This window comes from Furipterus horrens, unplaced genomic scaffold, assembly GCF_987537825.1.
Source record: "Furipterus horrens unplaced genomic scaffold, mFurHor1.1.pri manual_scaffold_6, whole genome shotgun sequence".
Classification (NCBI taxonomy): domain Eukaryota; kingdom Metazoa; phylum Chordata; class Mammalia; order Chiroptera; family Furipteridae; genus Furipterus; species Furipterus horrens.
The window spans coordinates 172,102,910-172,108,968 of record NW_028327176.1 but is presented as its reverse complement, the minus strand read 5'-3'; positions in this window follow the sequence as shown (position 1 = coordinate 172,108,968).

Genomic DNA, 6,059 nt, shown 5'->3' with positions numbered 1-6,059 from the left:
CTATAGCAAAATTCAGAATTTGCATATGGCATAAGGAACCATAGGGGGAAGTGTTATCTCCTTGTTGGACTTGAAGTGCGATGGCTAAGGATATTTTCACAGAAGTCCTAGTAGAAATTCTATAGGTGGGAAAGGCAACAAGAGTTTTAAGCAGTAGTGGGGCCTGCTTGAAGGTCTGGGAGCCAGAACAGCCTGGCTGTTTGGGCCACTGCTGGTAGTGTTCTGGGGTTTGAGTGGGGTGGGGACTCTTAGGAAGATTGGTCACATAAGGTCATGACCATTTGAGAAGCTTGAATTCTATACTGTTGGAGAGAGGGAGCCATCAAGGAGCTAAGGAATGCAAATAATTGAAATCTGATTTATTTCTTGGGAAAATAGCCTGTGATAGTACAGAGGCTGAGTTGGAAGGGAGAGACTGAAGGGAGAATGAAAATAGGGGAGAAATTTGGGCCTGTGGCATTCTAACAGAAATGGAATTCAAATTTTAAAACAGAATAGGTCACGGGTTTGGGGAACACAGATTCTGTAGACCATCACATTTGGATTTACAAGTTCAAAAGCTTATTTCTGAATCTTTTGTCCCATTGGAGTTGGCCCTGCTTCTGTGGAATTCTGATGTTGTTGCAGAAATACAGTCCAGTAACCAAAAGAAATTGCTGAAAGATTACATTAGTCCTTAACTTGCGTGGTTTGAATAAACAAAACAAAACTGTGAAAGGGATCCAGATACACAATCACAACCACTCTCATCACAATTCCTCTGAAGCATGACTCCCACACTATCTGCTTCTCACCCCAATGTGCTAAATTTTCTCAATCCTCAGCCCAAGTGGTCATCTCTCCTGCCCATTGCAAGCCCTCCCTCTGAGTCTCCAGCTACCAACTCTCCCAGACAGAAAGACCCCCATTTTTGCCAGGATGGGAAATGACATTGGCAATGAGTGAGCCCTTTGGTGTGAGGGAGAAGGAGAGAAAGCTGGGATTACTTCCGTTAGTGATATTTTATCCTGTCATAGTACACTTTCTTAATAGACTTGTATCGATTAGCCAGGACTCAACCATCAATATGAAATAAAAACTGAGATGATTATCTGAGTAATTTTTTAAAGGGAAGAGATTTCTGCATTAATCATTTGTCAGTTATTTGTTTTCCTTTTTTTAATAGACTTTAGAGCAGTTTTTAGTTTACAACATGTTTATTTTAACAGAAGACAAACGACTGACTACTCAATGCTTAAGAAAAGTTCTGACATAATCAGAACATTGCTATAAAAGATTTTACAAGTCATGAGATTTCTTAGAAAATAAACTGTGAGAAAAAGACCTTGATGCTGCTATATAGACTTTATTGGATTCATTGACATGACAATTATCATGGGGTTTAAAGCTAAGATTTACTGAGCTTTAATTCTAGGCCAGGCCTATCCCAAGGTCTCTACTTGTATTAATCCATTTAATTCTCATAGCCACCCAATTATTATCACCATTTTGTAGCTAAAGAACTATGAAATTCAGCTAGTAAGTGGTGAAGTTTAGTGAGAGTTCAAATCCAGTTTATTGGACTCCAAAGCCCAATTTTAACCCCTAATCTTTGATGATTTTTTGTAGAAACGTTGAACTGGTATTTCTCACTGTGACATGGGGTCTGGGTGCTGAGATGATGCCTAGTGTCTGGGGATAAGCCACGAGATGGGATGGGAAGACACCTGGAGGTTCCTGGTAGTCAGTGCATGTCATAAATCACATTGTCTAGATCCATGGCATTTCTGTCTTCCATTACTGCTATTAAATGTTCTGCTAGGAGAGTTTAAGGTGTTAGGCCCTGTTTTCTGCCTGGATAAGGATGTGAAAGAGGAAGCAGTGCTGCCAAGGCTATCACAGTGGTAACTGTGAGGATTAAAAGAAACTCCCAAGAAGAAGAAGAAGCAAGTCAGAGGTGTAAGGTCCAGCTGCCCTGTAGACAAAGGATTCTTACTCCATCGCTAATATTCAAAAATCTGATTGTTTTATGTCATTATTGGAAGATGTGGCAGTTTTTCTTCAAAAGGTATAATAAAGCAACCAGAAACTAAAAGAGTTCTTGTACAATAAAGTATGAGGCCTAAAGCTATTGAACCATGAGACTTTCTATTTCTCCACTAACCCTCCCAGCCTCATCTACTCTTTAGGGCACTTTTGTGTTGATATTAAGATCTGTGTTAATACTATCAGTTACTTCTCAGTCTTTACTTCCCTGAATCACTGGTCCCATTAATCACTAAATCCCCAGTTTAGTGGCCCTTGTGTATGCATGGCTAGTCATAAGCTTTCCCTTGAGACTGGCCCAAAGCAAATATATACTTAATAAATGTTAGTGAATTCATGAGAAACATCAAAAATAAATGAGGAAGAAATAATGAACATTGACTAATCAACTCAAAATTACTTTCCCAAGGTTTTTCTAAGTATCCTAAAAATATCAGGAGGGGAAAAACGTTTCCTCTCTTATTCATTGCCAACGAACTTTCTCCCCTAAACAGTTCATTAGCCGTAGCTTCGCCAAGTTTCAGAGACCAAATAGCAACAAGAGTAAACCAAAGCGCATGCACTGTAGGTTAGAGTCAATTTCAGTCAGGCTTTGGGAGTCTCAGAGTCTGAACTCAACAGGGTAAGGCACTAAAATTGTCTTCACTTTGATTCCAACGCTGTTGCCTTCATATCAGAGTGTACTTTTTCAGACATATTTTCACCCACACAGAGATGCTGACATTTTTTCTGACCTTTCTACTTCAGTAATTTCCAAATTAGTTTCCACATTTCCACTGCTGTGCAGTCCTGAGCTTATCATTCTGCTCCCATCTGTTCTGGTCACCACTTGGCATAGGATGGTGGGGAGTTCCATGCCCATTTCCTGCAAGCCTTTGGTGTGTGTCCACCTAAGGTCAACTGACGTAGTCCGGGAACAAAACATCCCATCCAGCTTTGACCTCTGATTGTCCACTGATACAACTTGCCTCCCTCTACTTTCCGAAATGTGAACATATAAATATTTCCTTCTTTTGTAGACATTCTGCCAAAGCAAATGAAGGGCTGTCTCAGGGCTTGTGCTGCCAAATAAATCCAAAGATATATATATATTGTGTTATATGTTGTTGATATTCCCAACAACACCTGAGCTATGGCAGCCCATTGTCATGAAATAAAACTTAAAATGACTTGAAGAGGAGAGATTGAAGAGCAAATGAAAATGGGGGAGGGGGACACTCATAGAAATAAAATTCAAATGCTAAAGTAGAACAGACACTGGTATTTTGGGAACAGACACTGTAGAGACCATCACACTTAAATTTATGAGTTCAAAACTTATGACTCCTTCATCAAATTGGACCCTCTGTTTTCTTGGAATGGTGACATCATAACAGAAATACACCCCAGTAACCAGAAGACATTTTTGTAAGTTTAATTAAAATGATAAATTGAATAGTGGCAGGGGTGGGAAGCTTACCTTAAAGATGTTCAATAGAGAATCTACAAACAAAAAAAGTTCATTAAAAATTTTAGCTTTCCTCAAAGGCCATTGCATTTTTTGAAAAAGATTTTATTCATTTTTACAGCAAGGTGAAGGGAGGCAGAAAGAGAGGGAGAGAAACATTGATGTGAGAGAGAAACACCGATCGGTTGCCTCTCGTACACGCAACCAACCAAGGACTGAAATAGTAACCTGGCATGTGCCCTGAACAGGAATTGAACTGGCGACATTTCACTTTATGAAACAACGCCCAACCAACTGAACCACACTGGTCACGGCCAAAGACCCTTTTAAATTGGCACTTAAACATGTAACACCAAGCATAACTCCTATTGAAAGTTACATATAGTGGATATTATCAGTCCAACTGCAAGTAAGGGCCTGACCCAAAAGAAAAATCCAGAGAAACAAACTTGGGTCAGTAGGTAAGGCTTGGAATGGCCTGAAGACTGAAGAAATACCCTCAGTGATGGGAGCATGTGTGCCCCTCCTCAGTTTCCTGCTTCCTGCTTTGTCACCTGGGTGATGCACACTTGAGCCAGAAACTGACAAGTAAGTATATTTTGCCCAACAGGAAGGTTTATCTCCAGGCCTCTTAGGGGAGATGGGCTGTGCTGTGTGGATCAGGTCCACCTTGAAGAAAGCACAGCAACAAGTAGAAAATGAACCAGAAGATTAGTGAAGAGAAAGTGAAATATGCAGTGATGAGTGGCTATCCCATTTCAAACCCAAAGAGTGGGCATTTTTTACTGGAGGAAATAAGGAAATTCAAAGAAGCCTTTGAGGAAGCAAAACATTTCAGCTTAGCTCTGAGCATCTGGAAATGACAGAAGACTAGTGATTATGAAGGGCCCGAGTCAAAACTGCCAAGCTCAAATTTTTCTCTCAACATTCCAGGCATCGCTGAAGGAACTCTGCTTTGACTTCTCCATTAATTTTTTGCATCCAGATTCCTCAGAGTTCAGTTCTCAGGGATGAGAAAAATCGTCCTTGTGATGTGAAGTAAACGATGACTATGTTTCAGAACAGAAAGCTTAACACTCTAAGAACTAAGCAAAAAAGGTGAAAAATGTTTCTAGTGTTTTCCAAATATTTTTTAGAGTTAACACTTGACCAGATGGAGAAAATGACCCAGATTGCAAAAGTAACAGGAGAGGATGATAGCTGACAGCTGGATTCATCCAAGCTAAAAGCAGAAGCCGGGTAAATTCTTGACTTACCTGGCTGGACACTGAATCTCCCCGAAGGTAAAAAAAAAAAAAAAAAAAAAAAAAAAAACTCTAAGAGGAACTGCTACCCTAAATGAATTATGAAAAACAAGTGAGAACAAGTTGGTGAACTGGAGGGGAGAGAGGGAAAGACAAAGAGGACAAGCACAATCATTTCCTGAAACCCACCACGTATCACTAACAATGCATCATCACATCTGTTCATCCTAAGGACTCTGGGAGATGCCAGAGCACCTCTGTGAGGTGATGCATAATTATCTCCACTTAGCCTCAGAGAGATTAAGGAACTGGCCTAAAGTCACCCAACAAGTTTGAGCAGGTGCAGGATCTGAGCAAAGTCCTGACTCAGAACACAATTCAGACCTACCACATTGCTTCCCTGAGAACCCTGAGGAAAAAATAGTCATGTCCTCCGAAGGGTGTCAGACATTTAAATGAGACCTGGAAAGATATTTCAGAAAAAGTTCAGGTGGTGTAAATCTGTGACTTCAGCTGTAACATAGAGATGACTTAGAACGATAGGGTGACCAATGATCTCTGCGAGTAAGCCAGCCGAAGTAAAGCTGGAGAAGTCAGCTTGAGCGCTGGTAGGACTCTCAGGGAACTCAGCTCAGATTTTAGAAAGTCACATAAGGTAGAAAAATCTCATAATTAAGGAGAAGTGTGCAAGTAAGTTTACCTCCCACATCTGAAATGCTAAAGCTGAGTAGCCCGTAAGGCTTGTGAAAAGTGCTGAAGGGCAACGTGGGGGTATTTGGGGTGTGCTCAAAGCAGGAAGTTGAACACAGAAGGCAAAGACCCACTTTAAAGACAGATGGTGTGATGTCAATAGAAAACAGGGAGAAAAACAAACTGTTCTATTTTGCTCCCATTGTCTTCTTCACTGAGAATAATCTTCAGATCTGCAATGTTGGATCAAACTCTGGTAATAAGACTCTTGAAGCCCAACTGCCTTAAATTTAAGTCTCTCAGACTGGATTAATGAACTTCCTGGGAGAAATTGCCAGAAAAGTGACATTGCTGTATTAATCTGTGACAGTAAAGAATGGCATAGGCTCCAAAAACCTGGAGTTTGGCATAAGCTATCCTAATTTTCAAAGGGGAGGAGGGTGAAGTCTATGAACCACAGTTCAGCAAGCTTGCGCAGGAGAGATTAGGGATCAGCATGGATTCATTATAAACAAGCCACACTGGACTCATCTTATTTATCCATAGAGTTCTTATTTGGGTGGACCAGTGGAAGCCTGTTGGCAGAGAATGTTAACAGCCTTTAATATCCTTGGAAATGAGAGAGAAAATTTGGGGCTAGAATATAATCAGTT